General features: G+C 37.5%; 1 protein-coding gene and 1 long non-coding RNA gene across 4 annotated transcripts in view; one reads left to right on the plus strand and one right to left on the minus strand.

The window, feature by feature from the left end:
- Window positions 1–16,539, minus strand: part of arhgap15 (Rho GTPase activating protein 15) — a 505,752-nt gene that overhangs the window by 463,078 nt on the left and 26,135 nt on the right. The gene's annotated exons all lie outside the window — the stretch shown is intronic.
- The window catches only part of LOC134294895 (uncharacterized), a 123,367-nt gene continuing 111,573 nt past the window's right edge, over window positions 4,746–16,539 (plus strand). Inside the window, exon 1 of the long non-coding RNA XR_010001522.1 lies at window positions 4,746–5,535. This is a non-coding gene — a long non-coding RNA (uncharacterized LOC134294895). The remainder of the gene's footprint in view (window positions 5,536–16,539) is intronic.

A 16,539-nucleotide genomic window follows, 5' to 3' on the forward strand; every position in this document is an offset into this window, starting at 1 on the left:
TAGCTTGGGCTCAAGACTAGCGTCACCAAGTGCTGGCCTGCGTGGCAAAAACATTGTAACCTCATTGTTAAGGAGCTTAATGGAGGCTGTGGAAAAGGTGTCCAGTTTTTTTTCTTAAGAGCATGAGCCTGTATTTTTGGGCCCTTTCCACACAGCTGAATAAAATCCCACATTTTCTGCTTTGAACTGGAATATATAGCAGTGTGGACTCAGATAACCCAGTTCAAACCAGATATTGTGGGATTTTCCATCTTGATATTCTGTCTTGATATATGGTTGTGTGGAAAGGCCCTTGGCTATCCAGACATAAAAGGCATTAAAAATAAAATCAGTAGAAGATTAGTCTATGGGTTGTAGAGTCATCTACTCTACAACACAAAGGCAAGTGGTAGCTTGCAGTCCAGCCAAACATTATATATGACATGGAAAAGAAGTTAATGGGCACAAGCAGAATTATGGCAAGCACTAGGAGAGCCCTTCCACACAGCGATATAACCCAAAATAGCAAGGTAGAAAATCCCACAATATCTGCTTTGAACTGGGTTACCTGAGTACACACTGCCATTTATTTCAGTTCAAAGCAGAAAATGTGGGATTTTATCTAGTTGTGTGGAAGGAGCCTTAGCTAAACTGAAAACTCTAGGTATATCCATAATATTCAGAATCTTATGCAATTAACACCAATTAATAGCTTTTTGTCTACATATATCCAATCTAGGTTTGGGAACTACAACCCTCCAAAACAGCAGGCTTTCTTTAGTGTATTACAATGCATCAAAACTATAGTGGTATGAGAGATAAATATATTTCAATCAAAAAAGTTTTTTTTTGGTATATTGCTGCTGATGTTGAAAAGTTTGTTGTTATTCTAGAATATGTAGAGTTAATAAGAATGATGCAAACTGCCAGCTTATATCTACTCAGAGATGCCCTTGTGTAAGTGGTATTTTTTAATACTCCTTGCTCTATATTTATTCCCCTCTAGCGGATGCTTCATTAGTGCTTCTTTTTATCTTGCCTGCCTAATTCATTCTCCCAGATTTAAACAAGCCAAAAGCTCACCTTATGCTACTGCAGAAGCAATTTTTATTTTTTGAAGGTTAATCCAACTCAGCAGGATTTAGGGATGGCACTTTTCCTTGGTCGTAGGCATGTTGGCTCAGGCCAGACAGCTGTTTGGACACTCTCCATTGGGAATCTTGCCCTCAACACCCACAGTTGATGCACATACATGGTCTACTGGCTGCCTACTTCCATGCCCATCTGTTCAAATGGCATGCTGCCCACTCACAAGTTCGCTGGAACCTTGCCCTTAGTGTGTAGGTGCCAGGCAATGATGGGTTTAGATGGGCAGCCTGCAAAATATTGTAAGTGATCATTTTCTGTCCTGCAGGAAGTCCTTCATGTCTGCTAACAATTGTGGGCTATTCTACGATTAATCAAACCTGTGCACACTTAATATGCCAAGTAAAAACAGTGATTTATTATTTAAGGCATTAATATTCCATTTCTCTTCTTGTAAAAACCTTGGGTTTCTTTTTAAAACATGATTATATCTGGAGCAATGGGACAGCTGTTAAACGGGGAATATTACAAGAACAGAAATATAACTGCCTAAAACTAAGGTGATGTGGGTTGTGTGTGTGTGTGTGTGTAGGGGAGGGGGGAAACTACAAGCATAGATATGAAACTGTAATTCAAATTATCCTCATGCATGTACAGCTGCAGCTAGCCTCTATACAGCACAAAATACTTGTAAGTCAAAGTTATAGCATCAATAAACCAAGTGATTAGCAAAAGAGGTTTATTTGTACAACACATTTTAAATTAAGTTTTCAGCACAATAATGATAAAGTACTGATATTTTTTTTTAAAAAAAGAATAAAATAAAACATCTCACTTAAATCTATCTAGGTAAGTAATTTAAAATAGTGGCAATGCTTTTAAAGCAGATCACGAACAAGGGATTGTCTTGTACTTTCAACTGAAGAGAAATTCCTGACACAAAGGGCAAGGTGGAATTCAGATCAGAGGTACAAGACTTATTTCGTGCAGAGAGTCCACAGTGGGAGATCAGCTGAGAGTTAACTCTTTTCTTAATATAAATATCCCAAAGGGGAAAATTTAGCTTTAATCTGATTTCAGATGAAGATGTATAATTTCATTACAATTTCCATATCTAAAGTTTCTTAAAGTATTTTGGAAGACAACAAATGAGTGTCAAAAGGTGGGCATGGAAAAATTCAGACCTTAACCTGAGGAGCATTTTTTCTTATATGAAACAAGAGAAATAAGAAAAAACAAAGATAACCACTAAAATAGAAATTTTAGAAGGTACACCAGGGACATCATCGCTTTTCTGCCAAAGTAATGCTATAATCTAGGATCTCAGAGGTGGTTCAAACTAGACATTAAGGGGGAATGCATATTTCCCATGAGTAACCTGTGTTCCCTCCTATGATTAAATTGCCCCAGAGACCTGTGTCTCAGCCATTGGATTTGCAAATTAAGCCCATGTTTAGCTCTGCATGATCAATCATAAAATAAAAGCATGCTAAATGCAAATATATTACCAAAATCACTTGCTGTGATAAACAGATGTCTTTCACCACTTGAGGTAGTACCTTTTGCAAAGTGATAACTGTCATTAACATATTCCCTACTTTGGCCCTGAGACAACTTTTTTTTAGAGACTGTGATGAATATGTGCCTCAAAATGGCTTGGCAAACACACAGATAGTATTGCTCAATGCAGAAGTGGTCTAAATAGATCATACACCATGGTGAGATTATACCACACTATTCCCCTTTCAAACATCTGGTATAGTCTTCATCATATACAGGATGGAATTCCCAGCTAATCTTTTCTAGGATTTTGCTACATAGGAAGATATGTAGCTGCCTTAGGCTTAGGACCTCATTAGATGAACCTTGAGAAGCACTAGTGACCGTTTGTCTGGCAAAGAGAATTGTACCGTCAGATCCCCAATTGTCTCATTTCGAGTTCTGTCTTCCCATCACATATGTTTCTCACTTCAGGTTTTCGCCCATTGCTGCCTGCGTTTGGAACCATCGCACAGGGAATCCTTTTCTCTGCCCTCCCCATGCCACTTTTTTTAAATCACGGAAAACTTCAATATCTAAAAGCCAGATCCCTTGCCGTCCCTAAAGCCCCATACACCAGAGGAGACAGGACACCATTTTAAAAATTCTTCTTTCAGTGGGATAAAATTGCCTTCTTCGAAGCTCCATGCACTAGAGGTGGCGACATCTCCTCCCATGTCACTTTTTAAAAACTTCTTTCAATGTGATCTTCCCATCTTTCTCTTTGAATTCCTCTCCTTGAGTAGACCAGAAGAATTTTAACTCCACTTTTAACACTTTTTCAAGGAAATCTTCCCTCCACTTTTAACACTTCTTTCAGTTTGGTGGTCTCCCTCTAGAGGAGATCAGTATATTTTACAACACTTTTCAATAGGACTCACACTGTTGTTAAGCCACTTTAAACAACAGAGGGATCATTGAGGGGCATTTCATAAAATGAAGTGTAATGGAAAAATCCTCCATAAGTTCCTATGGAGCCTAGATTCCTATTAAGGAGAAAATGCTGTAAAAACAAAGTGGTGCCCATTCCTCCACATCACTGAAATGATTCAACACAGGTGAATCTGTCAGATTCCATCACATGTTTTTCAGTGTTAGTGACAGTTCTGGCATGCACCAGAAGTAAAAACACTATTACTCACTCGTGTTCTGAACTCCCTCCTTTCAGCACACTTTCAGCTCCATTTCAAAGATGAAGGGCAATAGATGATGGGCAGAAGTAGGCAAACATCATGTGAGGGCTTCCGTGCTTCTTCGTCCTTGAAATGGAGATGAAGTGTTCTATGACAGGGAAGCAGTTCCATGTGATGAGGTCTCTAGTCAGAACATGGTCACTCTGGTCTAGTATCACCAACTGTAATTGGAAGCAATAGTTTTCTAGGGCTTCAAGTGGGATTATTTACTAGCCCTACATGGAAAGCTCTGGTTCTTTTCCTATCCAAGTACTAAGCAGCCTTTAGTGGCCATTAGCTTATGAAATCAGATGAAATCAGTTGTGTCCCTCTTGTCAGTAAGTATCTCATAAAATAGGCATTCTATATCTTTTCTTGTTTTCTGGATAGATAACATGCTGATGTCTAGAATATAAACTAAGGGGTTTATAGAAGTAAGTTGACATCCTACATTATAGTTTTGGAGTCATAACCTGGGGTTACATGTCCATAACTGCTCTGTATTACATTCTGATCCACAATTGTGGTATTATTGTCATGATAAAAAATGCCACTCACAACACACAAAATCCAGGTAGCCTCCTCTGAATGATAGAGGTTGAATAGTGTACTTTAAGATGATGGAACTTGACAGTAGAAGGGGGCTAATGGTTACATCATCTGGAACTGCCCCACATGACCATGCTGCAGGCCTCCATTGGTTGGCACTGGTGTATGGTGTTTATGGTGGGTTTCAGAGATTGATCCCTTAAGCCATGCCTTGTTACACTAAAGTAGCTACAATTATAATGCAGGATCTTTCATTTCAACACAATGGGGCTTTTAGGAGGTTCATAGAGAAGGGGAAAAGAAAAGATATTTAAATGTTCTTGGACATTCAGTTTCTGACATACAAGTAGGTGTTCTGAAGAAAAAAGATTGGAAAGAAAACATCTAAATTAGAATATATTCACGAATTCTAATTTATTTGCAGAGGTGTGAACAGAGGTTATGATTCCTTGGCATATACATACTATATATATTAATTTACAGATCTACATCATTATAACACATGTAACAAAGAACTGTTGTTCAAAAAACATCAAGGAGATTTATTCTCAACTACAGATCTGACTTCCACTTTGGCCCAGCTAACTAAAGATTAAGTTACTGTCGTCTGATTTGGATCCAGGTACACAGATCTCTCCAAGTTAAATCAGCCCCCAGAGTATGACATAAAACATTTCCTCCTTATAAAACCCTTAAGACAATTCCAATCCAAGCTGTCAGGGTATTGTGTATTGTGAAATGTTAAAATCAATCTGGATACAACAATTATGGAATTAATGAGAGTCTGCTATGATTGATGTATCACAGGACCAATGGGGTCAAGTGTGTTTTGACCGGGACGTACTATCTTGGTTCCTGTGGAATGCGAGGGAGTAAGGTTTCCTGTGTAGAGCGGAGAACAGCGATGAGCAATGTGCTGTGTGTGTGCATGGGTGCTTTCGGCAAGCACTCATGGAGGAAAGGACTGAATTGATTCTATTTGTATATAGATCATGTAAATAAAGTTTAATCAACAGTTGGACTTCGTCTGCTGGAGTGAGTTTATCCAGTGCTGTTTTCCACACGGGGAAACAGTCTGGAGAGAAGGAGGTGAACCGGGATGGTGAATTTTTGGATTTCACTCTGCTACCCATCACCCCCGCTGACACAAGCCATGTCATGTTGGGATGAGAAAAAGGAAGACATCTTTTTGGTGAGATCTACTCAAGAGGTAAACATTATATCAATAAAAGTGTCTAAATAATCAATAATATAGTCACCAGTAAACATTCTGCTGTCCACATAGCTTATTTTGGAACTTTCTGTGTTTGCTCTTGGGCAATTCACACCTTCTCAACCTCAGAGGAAGGTAAAAGGATCCTCTCTGAGCAAATCGTGCAAAGAAAACCCTATGATAGGATTGCATTAGGGTCACATTAATCAAAAACAGCTTGAAGGCAAGCAACAAATAAACAACAAGAAGACTGTAAAGGCATAAAGAGCAACTCAGGAGTCTATTGGCACAAAGATGGGTCCTACAAATATTTTCAGGATACACAAAGACCCTAGATTAGATCAGAATATTATTCTCTAAAATTTACCACTCAGATACTGTAGCTGCACATGCTTCAACAAATAAGACATTTCTGATTGCATAATACATTTTCAATGGCATGAGACAGGTAAGAAATTCTTTTTAGGGCCAAATATATTTAAAACAATATTGTAGGTACACTATGTAATGTGCAAGCATGTGTTATTTACCACAGTAGCTGAAGCTAAATTTCCTTCCAAAACAGTATGGCGACTTCACTTTCAAACCTGATACTTTTTCTTTTACCAGTCTTGATGAACTCTTGTTATTTGTATTTTTTAAGCCAATATCCTCAGCCTTTTAAGCTAGAAGGATGGAATCTGACTGCAAGGACACCAAAGGCACTCTGTCCTTTGGCCCTCTGCCTCGCAATGTGACTGAGCATCCATATACCTTAAAACCATCCACCCCGTGGAGTGTAATTCACGTACATATCATAATTTACCTCCCATTCACTCCTCAAACATGCAACCCAGATGAGCAACAAGATGCTTCAGCTGCCATGTCGTTTACACATCTTCTCCCTTATGCATGCTCCACATCTCAGCTGATGCCTCCTCTCCCCCCACTCAACTGCCATGGGCTATGAAGTCCACAACAGAGCTGAGTGTCAGGGTCACCGAGAGCAAGGCATGTGAAGAAAAAAAACATATGAGAGAAAATCAATGGCCACAGAAGAACTGCTGTGAAAATTCACTTTTTGTTGGATTTTGCAGTTGTTCCTGGAGTTAGCAAGAATGAAATACATAGCATTGTTAAGGCCATAGGTGGGGAAGAACAGAGAAACTAAAACTTTAAAAGGAGTTTTGAATAGTGTGCCACTTGCAATGCAGATGAATCTTTCCAAAGGATACTCCTAGAAGATTATGGTGAGGTGAGGGATATAGCTATGGGGTGAGGAATGGGGGAAGCTGTTGTACCCAAATCAAAGTTCTGCCCCAATGAAATTTTACTTTATAAATTACTAACATTGCAGTATCTTAAACTTTAGTTGTGTATTAAGAAATACAGTTTAGGCATACAAAAAAAGGGGGCAGGTAAATTTGCCAAGAGAAATGAAAGCACAGCAAGTATGAGAGTTCTAGGTGTTAATGATTTTCAACGTTTCTACTCTCTGCAGTATTAAAAATGTGGTGATTTAAGGGAAATTTCACTGAGGAGTCAGAATTCTTATTTTAGCTGCATTCCTGGGCTGGGTTGACAAAAGCAGCCATGGTCTAAGTACTGGACTATGACTCTGAAGACCAGGGTTCAAATATCTGCTCGGTCATGAAACCCATCTTGGGGAAGTCACACCCTCTTAAGCTCAGGGGAAGACAATGACAACCCTTTTCTGAACAAATTTTGCCAAGAAAACCCACTGATAGCTTCACCTTAGGGAAATCACCGGTAGAAATGACTTGAAGGCAGACAAGAACAAAAATGTTTGTGTGTGCGTACATGGCTATACATGTACTAAATTAACACAGTTATGTCTATTGCTTTTTACGCTACTGATGTTTAGGCATATGTAAGAAAATAGTGAAAATATATAAAGCATTTTTCTTTACTCATGAATAAAATACCTTAAATTCTGAAAGACTGTGTATATAATACTCTTCAGTTCAGTTTGCCTGCCAGAATATTTGTTTAACTCAGAACAGTTTGTTATGTTCCACTATGTGACCTGAATCAATTAATACTACAAACATGAAATTTTGATACAGATCAAATTGGCATTAGACAAAAATCTTGTTTTATATACAATAAAAGATTCAGAAGGCTTGCTCTTGCTTCTCCCTACCCTAATCATGAACTGTTTGCCTCTATTACTACTTAGGACTGTCCTTGCAAATACCGAAAGATAAATGTTGCAGAGCTGTCTTGGTATAATATCTGCTGAAGAGTAAAATGTAATGTGTCTTCTACCCTTGCCCTGGGTCCTTTGGACAATATCATGGCATCACAGAAATAGAAAAGGAACCTATCACTTTCTGAAAAATTTCCAGGGCATAGAAACTATGCAGAGAAGTCCTTTATCTGTAATGTGAAGGTAACACACATATGCCTATCCATTATCCACTGTGAAATACTCTTAAAATACAGTTTTATTTTGAATATGGTTTAGAAATAAACCACTGTGAAATATTCTTAAAATACAGTTTTATTTCTAATATGGTTTATCTAATAAGTTCAAACATCTGATCTAGTAAATAAAAATAAAGGTTAAGGATAACTTGTATTCATAACGTGTGAGCATTGGATTTTTTTCAACTTAGCTATTTGTGAGCATATATAAAAGTTAGTGATACAAGATACAATAATTTCAAAATCACACATACACACAAAATATACTCAAACCAATATAGGTTTATATTCACTTCACAATGTAGGTTTTGCATTTGTTGTGTCATGTGTAAAAGCATTCATACAGTCTAATCATATCCATATTTACATATAGGTCTCTCAAAGATTAAGGGGATTTACTTTCAGATAAATATGTTTGTGACTACAACCAAAGCTAGTTTTAAAATAATTTGCAAGCTCGTTTCAGTATTACCAAGTAACTATATTCTAAATATTGAAAATATTTGCTTAGTAAACATTTTGTTATTATTTTATGGGAGAATCTTTATGAGGGATGGTTTTCTTAAAATGTCAATCCTGTTTGCTGCCACATTCAGATTTTTTTAAAAAATCATGCTCTTCCCATGAAACCTATGTTAAAAATATTTCCCTCTTCACACAGATACAATAATATGGTTTGTTACTAGGGGCTTGACTACATGGGCTTAATAACTTGCAATCATAATGAAGTTGCTCCTGGCTGTCTTCTGGTCCGTATCATGGAGTAAATTTTTGTTTCACATTGGCCCCACAAAAAGCGCCAAATGGCGATCAGCTCTGAATGGCCAAATTGAGGCATGTCATCTGTAATATTATCCACTGATAGAAGTTGTTCTTAAGCCAAAATAACATTTGGTGATAGTGGTTGGATTTCCTCACCCTCGGCAACCTAGCAATCACTTTAGACCCTGAAAATGCTAAGCAGAGAATTGAGGGTAGAGATTTAAAATGAGATAGGATTTAAAGTGGAGAACTGACTGCAAAGCTAGAGTGTATCAAGAGGATGGCAACCAAGATGGTCAGAGATACGGAAACCAAACCTAATGAAGAAATGCTTAGGGACTTGAGTATGTTTACCATTTAGAGAAGTTGGAGATATGCATCATAAACATCTTTAAATATTTGAAAGGAAGTCATGCATAAGATGTAACGCGTTTGTTGCTTCTGCTGTTGAAACTGCAATATGAACTTACGGATTCAAATTGGGAGGAAAAAGATTTATACTAAATCTTATATGAAACTTCCTGACAATAAGAACTGTAGACAGTGGAATAGATAAACTCAGAAGGTGGTGGACCATCTGTGGAGGTTTTTGAGCAGTGGTGGGTTGGTCTGTTCTCAGGAGAGTTTCATTGCGTGTTTTCACATGGCAGGACTTGGGCTAGATAGTCCTTATGATCACTTCTAACTGTATGACACTAGGATAGTATTATATTTAAAAACTTTATTTATAACCCACCTTATCTCCCCAGGGGGAAACATTAGGAAAAGAGATGCCTGAAAATGGGGCAGGTTCATATTCTGAGATAAAGTTCCTCCATTGCTCTCAGTGTGCACCACAGTCTACTACCCTATTCAGCAAAAGAACATGACCCTCTACTATCATTTTTAATGGACTGACAGACCACCTTTGATGGAGGTGGTGCAGAAAATTCAGTGTATTAAGAAAGAGAGTATGCTGGCATTCTGAAAACAGAAATATCAAGCATCCAAACCTTTGGGGATCATTTATAGTTATACTAATACTGGTAAGCATTCTGTTATGTGATTACTATGGGCAATGAATCATGCACTAGAACCTTAGAAAGATTGTCCATTTTAAGTGTGATTTTAAACCATGGGAAAACATCTTCCCTAACATCTTTCCTGGGAACAGTTCATACCAGATAAATGTAGCCATCAGCAGACAGCGTGTTTTATTTGTGATGCATTCTGACTTTGTTTATTAAGTAATCATTTCTGGGTACAAGTGTCAACACAATTTGCTTTTTGAATAATGTGAAGCAGATAACCCCAATTAGCAAGCAATTACGGTAATTTTCATACTAAACGCTCTCCTTAATTGTTTTCGAAACCTGAAACTAAAACCGTAATAAATAATGAAGTGAGAATTACATTGATATTGGGGTCTCCATGATAGGTTGTCCAAAGGAATGTGTTCAACCTGGGGCAATAAAGGGAATTTGTTTCCCTCAAACTATTATAAATTATATATGGATTTGGCATGATGGAAAAGAAGGAATATAGTGGTAGGGTAAATGAAATAACTCCTAAACAGTGGTATTTTATTAAGGAAGTAAGACAGGTCCATTGCAATATTTTATTCTAGGCCACATTCATTAAAATATTACAGCTAGTTCTGAACTTTCCACCTAACCATTGGAAGGGTCATAGGGCATGGTCTGCAGATGAAAATTAGGAAGTGTGCTAGATGGATAAATTTCTGGAGGGAGAAATAATAATAATAGCAATAGTAATAGTAATAATAATAATAATAATAATAATTTATTTATATACCGCCCTAGCTCCTCAAGAGGACTCAGGGCGGTTTCCAACATAAGGCAAAACATTCAATTGCCAAAAGGAGACCATAAAACAAAGTTAAACATAGTAAAACAAGAACATACCATTCTACTAAAACAACCACAGAAATTAAAATCCAGTTTCAATATGCTCCATCAACGGGTTCAAAACAGCAATGACCAGAGCTTCAGAAAGGACATGGGCAACTAGGTATGGTTAGGCAAAGACTAGTGCGACAGAATCCTACAGGGCCAGGAAATAGATAAAGTGCAGAGCAGGGTTGTAGTTGACAACCTAGTTGACAATTAGCCTAGGGACTAATCCTGCTCGAAAACCTGCAGAAACCACTAGGTTTTCAGGTCCCTGTGGAAGGAGGACAGTGTAGGGGCTTGCCTGATATCTCTGGGCAGGGCATTCCAGAGTCAGGGGGCCACCAACAAAAAGGTGCTCTCTCTCATCCCCACCAACCGCACTTGTGATGGTGGCAGAAGTGAAAGGAGGGCCTCCCTAGCAGATCTTAGAGCCCGCACCAATTTGTAGGGGGAGATGCGATCACGAAGTTAGCCAGGGCTGGAATTGCTTAGGAATATGAGTGGCTGGCAAAGACATGTCATTTTTCACATCTACAAGAAGTTACTGAAGATCTTTATGACAGGTAGTAGCATAGCGTGGCTGCCTAGAATAACCTGTCCAGATTTGTATGGACTGTGATGCTGTTATCCCAACTTAAAATGTCTGCTATCCCTTCTTTTAATCAGCAGCTATGGTAGTAAAGAAAGGGGCTCAATGCCTGGACTGTTGCCATCTGATAAAAAATCAGAAGCTATTTCTTGTTATTGTGTATATGAATCATTTACCTCATAACTGGGGACATATGATTCATATCCCACAACTATAATAAGAAAGAAAATAGCTATGGGGTCATTTTCTCTTATCAGAGTTTCCCAGAATTATAACTGAAAGTGATGAAACACCTGGAAAGTGTGAACAAGAGTGAACAACTTGAGCAGATGAGCCCAATTTATTCTAGAATTCTCAAACACAATATTCTTCAAACATCCCTATGTGTGACTCACTTTGCAACATAAGCCTAGGTCCTGTCAGAGCATTATGCTGGGCATTTTCATTGCTCGCCCAAGACGAGGAAGAATGAAAATGGATGGAAAAAGAAGAAAGAAGCCATCCAACCCTTCCTTATACAGGATCTAGTTTCTCCAGAGTTGTGCGTCACTTCAGTGGTGAATTTACAAGAGTTATTGAAGTTACAGGGCTGTGGATGAGTGGCTTTGAAAATGGCCTGTGAAAAAGACACAGACAATTTTATAAGCTACACATCATTAGAATAATAATAATAATAATAATAATAATAATAATAATAATAATACTTTATTTATACCCCGCCACCATCTCCCCGCGGGGATTCGGGCGGCTTACATGGGGCAGAGGCCCAAACAACATAGGACAAAACATAGGCAACATAATACAAATCACACTATAAAAAGATAAAACAGTAATACAATATATCAATTAAAACAAAAATACAGGATAAAAATTGCATTTAACACAAATTAATAAATCCTAAAGTTAATCTTTGGTCATCTTTGAAATGCTATATAAAACAATAGAGAAATGCATGCCTATAAGAGGTGCCTATAAGAGGTGATCGTTACACACACAAATTAGGGAGGAAATGCCAGTTTTCTACATTAGAGTCTAAGAAGCATTACATTAGATAAGAAGCACATTAGATAAGAATCCCTATAATAGATAATGCACTAACTTTTGTGACTCTGTATTGTCCATTTAATGACCTCATCAGATGGGCTGATTTCCCCATTATATTCCGCTTGATCTCCACTTTTGACATGGAGCCCATTATATGATGTACTGGGACTTCCAGTCAGGCTCTGTACCAAAACAAGAGAGGAAGTGGCATATGGAAGACTTTCTGTCTAGTCATAGGAGCAATGGGGGGAAGTCGGGCGGTGATGTTTCCCACTGTGGGATGGGGGTAAATGTAAGGCGGATGATGTGGGCCAAGGAGCAACAAGTTATCCATCCCCCCCCCCCCAAGACCCCCATGGATTTGCCATGATGCATGATAAATCCATGGATCTTTGTGTTGAGCTCAGCTGGAAAGAGAGGCATTACATAGGGATTTTCAGTCTCAACTATGTAATCCTTACACTAAGTTGAGGGAGTTCAGACCAGGGCTTTCCTTAGTATTTCAGCTTAGTACCTGTGTAGAATGGTCATAACTCAGTGGCACAGGTATGCCGTATGGTAGGCCTCAGGTTCAAATAGAATAATCTCCAAACAAGTCTGGAAAGATGCCTGGAGAATTTCTACAAATTTGTATTTTTCTTGATACACTCACTACCGCTTAATAACCTATTTTTTCCCAATCTAAAAATACTTATTCCAAAGATTATTATTGGTGTTATTTCAATTAAGAAAACAGGAGAAGTCCTAATAAATATCTGCTTCCCCTTTGTTCCAATTTTTATTGTCCCATGGGGTGGCAGTACAGAGACATCATATTCTTGGTATTCACTGGGTTTGGTTTCAAGACCTTTGTAGATGCCAAAATCTGTGGATGTTCAGTGGTGTAGTATAATGGCTCTTACATAAAAGGCTGTATATAAAAAAATGTTAACTCAAGTGCCACGGAGATACTGAGGATCCGTAAAATGGTAGAAAGCTACAGCAGGTGTTGTCTACACATTTGCATAATGTACCATGTGTGTGGCAAAAATAATGGATTTTTTTTTAAAAAAAATCCTTCTTACTCTTCCTTCCACTCAAAATATTCATTCAGGATATTATTAATTGTGTATCACAGTAATCCACTGTAATTCAGTAAAAATGTAGATTGCTTCAGGCAAGGATCAAACCTGCAAAATTTAACTATCTTCAACAGGGATCTCTGCAGCAAACTTAGGTATTAACTAGTGGCACTTTTAATGCCTGTTTGAAATGATTTTGCAAGTTCCTGTAGCCTATATTCTTAGTTCGACAGAAGACATGTACTTTTCCATTCATTATAGCTTAATTGTTATCATTTTAATAGTAGTCGAAGAAATGTAAGTACCAAGGTTTAAAAGAATCTGTTCTCTTTACTCCTCCTGTCATGTTGCGTTGGGTCACTTTGTGCCAAATGATGTGATGTAATGTAACTCAATGCAAGGAGACACATGTCCCTTCTCATTGGGAATTTAGAGAAACAGAGCCTTCTTTTCCCCTGTGGGAAACTATGCAGGTCAGGTGCCCAAAACTAGCTGTGGGAAATTTGATCAAATCTTCTCAGTTTCAGTACCTATATATCTCCAGTCTAATAGCATTTTGAACATGACATGTACATGGAAGGGAGTTGATTGTCCCAATTTTAATGAAAAAATAAAACAAAACTAATGTCACCAAAAGATTTCTACATATTCAGCACTCTTTTGGGGAGACATTTCCTATCTTTATTGCATTTCCCACAGATTGCATTGATGTTTAAGTTGAGTTTGCAACATTTCTTACTAAAAACTTCAAGAAAATAAGAGCAAAGCTATTTCTATCACAGCTATGCCCCCTTTCCTAGAGAAACCAAGTCTCATGCATGGATCTATAGTCTGAAGTCAGAGATCCTTTATTAAATTCTCTATAGGTCCATGCATGAGACTTTGCTGTCCTGACCTTAAAGTACACAGATATAATATGCCAGGCCACTAATTATGTTAATAGTAGTGAAAAATTGTGAGAGGGGATCACAATGTTGATGGACAGCCTTGATCACCAAATGAGCCATTTGGTGACCATCAAAGGTTGTCCACTCAGAACATGCTCCTTTCTCTCACAAATAAGAGCAAAAGAATAAGAAAAATACCCCAAAAATCATTTTGTCTGACAAGCTAGTGATGCTGTGACTTTCTTGGATGCATCCTTTCTTCCTTTTCTTAAGCTCATTGCAAAAGTTCCATTTATATAACCACAGGTTTTATAGTTTTCTGAGCATAGGAATGCTCAGATATCCCCAGAAGATAAAATATAGGGATTTTCTAAGCTCTAGTTGTACCCTTTCTTTCAACATGCCAATCTCAGTGACGTATATAGTTTGCCTTTATAAAGACCGTTCTTTTATTTCTACAAATTGTGCTTAATAAGAAATTATGTGACAGGAGAGAAAAATCAACAACTGGTAATTCTAATCAGGAGAAAAAAATAACAATTGGCATGACCAATAAAAAAAAACAAGCCACAAGTCTTTTTATTTATTTGTACAGCAACATTGGGTTTGCTGATAGCATGCAACCAACATTCATCTAAAAAATTGTTTTCCTTGAGTTTTACAGTTCGGAGATGCTGCTGTTTATCAGTTTTTAATATACTCTTTGGAAATTGATGTGTACTTTACTCAGTGTTTTAAAAGAACCAGAGAGATTCAAAGACAGGGTAAAATACTTTCATGATTCCCTGAAGAAAACTAGGAGGGCAATTAAACAGATGGTAGCAATAAACTCACTTCCAAACCACCAGGGAATAAGGTCCCTTATTAAAAGCACAATGAAAGTAAGAGCAAATCTCTAGAGGGGATTTTTCCCCTCTTGCTCCACATATTTGAACCAAGTTGTATAAGAACCAGGAACAGATTCTTTTTAGGGAGCTGCGTAGCCGGATTCTGAAGGACCAAAGAAACGGAGAAGCTCAAAGCTTAAACGCAAATATATGTCATGTACAATACATTTGATACAACCAAGCTCTGAAAGATTCAAGATAACTTGCGGAGAGGTTATGTATGTCCTCATGGTATCAACAGCCTCTTTGTCATGTTCAGGAAAGGACTGTAGCCAAACATCCAACTAGGAAATTGTAGTTTTTAATATATGAAACTTCAGCAACCCAGTGCAAAACACATACCATACTAAAACCATAAAGAGTCTTTCCAGCTGTCAGCTCCCCAGAAGGTTCAACGGTAGAACCCAATACTAAACCCAGGCTTTGACAAGTTGCTAGAAACCTTGATATGTAAGGGTTTTTTTTTCTACTGTATAGTTATCTTTTTATTTTTCTCGGTTGAGCTACGTTGTTACAATCCTTAATTAACATGGTTAATTCAGTGTTTTTCTGCATTGTCAGCAGCTACAATTTCAGCCACTGAAGCCTAGCACCTCCATGCAATGGGCTTCAGAAACAAATGCTACTTAGATTCCATTAACAATTAAACATCAAAAAATATGGCAGATAAAACTAAACATAACTAGTAATTATTTGTAAGCAATAGGTAAATGGGAAGATGACCATTACAACAATTCTCCAACATTCTGTGTTGTGCATCTTTTCTAAGACAGATATCGAGAATGAATGACATCTGAATAATAAAGCAAACTCTGCATACTAAAATAACACAAAATATTAGATACAAAGTATAAGACATTTAGAAAACCTTTCACATGTAAAACCAATTTCCTGTTTGCAACTCTAGTTTTTAAGTCGGGAAGTAGTTTGTAAACATCTATGACTTGAGGAGGGCAGGAGGGTGGATGAGATAAAAGCAAGATTTTAAAATACGATTTTATACTCTAATGTTGTATTTTATTGTAAAAATTCAATAAAATAAATTTAAAATGCGAGTTTTAGCTAGTTTTGAATGAAAGATGATTCAACTTTGTAGTGGACCATGGTGTTCTGCCATTTGTAACAGTTTTGGCATTTTATTTTCTAAAGAATTAGAATTTGTGTTTTAATTCCTGGATATAACTCTACCTGGCATTGAAAGGTATGGGAGGTCACTAGACAAGACCTAATCAAATTATTCTAGAGGAAGTTTTAATTTTATACAGGTTCTTAAGCCTTCCGTGATTTTTACAGCTTTTACTGAAGTAGAATGAAGAAAGATGACTGGCATGAGTTAACAGAGAAAGCAACGTCAATATCAGCTTTACCTGTAATCTCTAATGCTGCTCTGCCCCCTTGTGCTGCTGTAGTGAACTTGACTGCAAAGCAGCTCTGTTGCCTTTTGTACATGAA

This window comes from Anolis carolinensis, chromosome 1 (assembly GCF_035594765.1).
Source record: "Anolis carolinensis isolate JA03-04 chromosome 1, rAnoCar3.1.pri, whole genome shotgun sequence".
In the NCBI taxonomy this organism is placed as follows: Eukaryota; Metazoa; Chordata; class Lepidosauria; order Squamata; family Dactyloidae; genus Anolis; species Anolis carolinensis.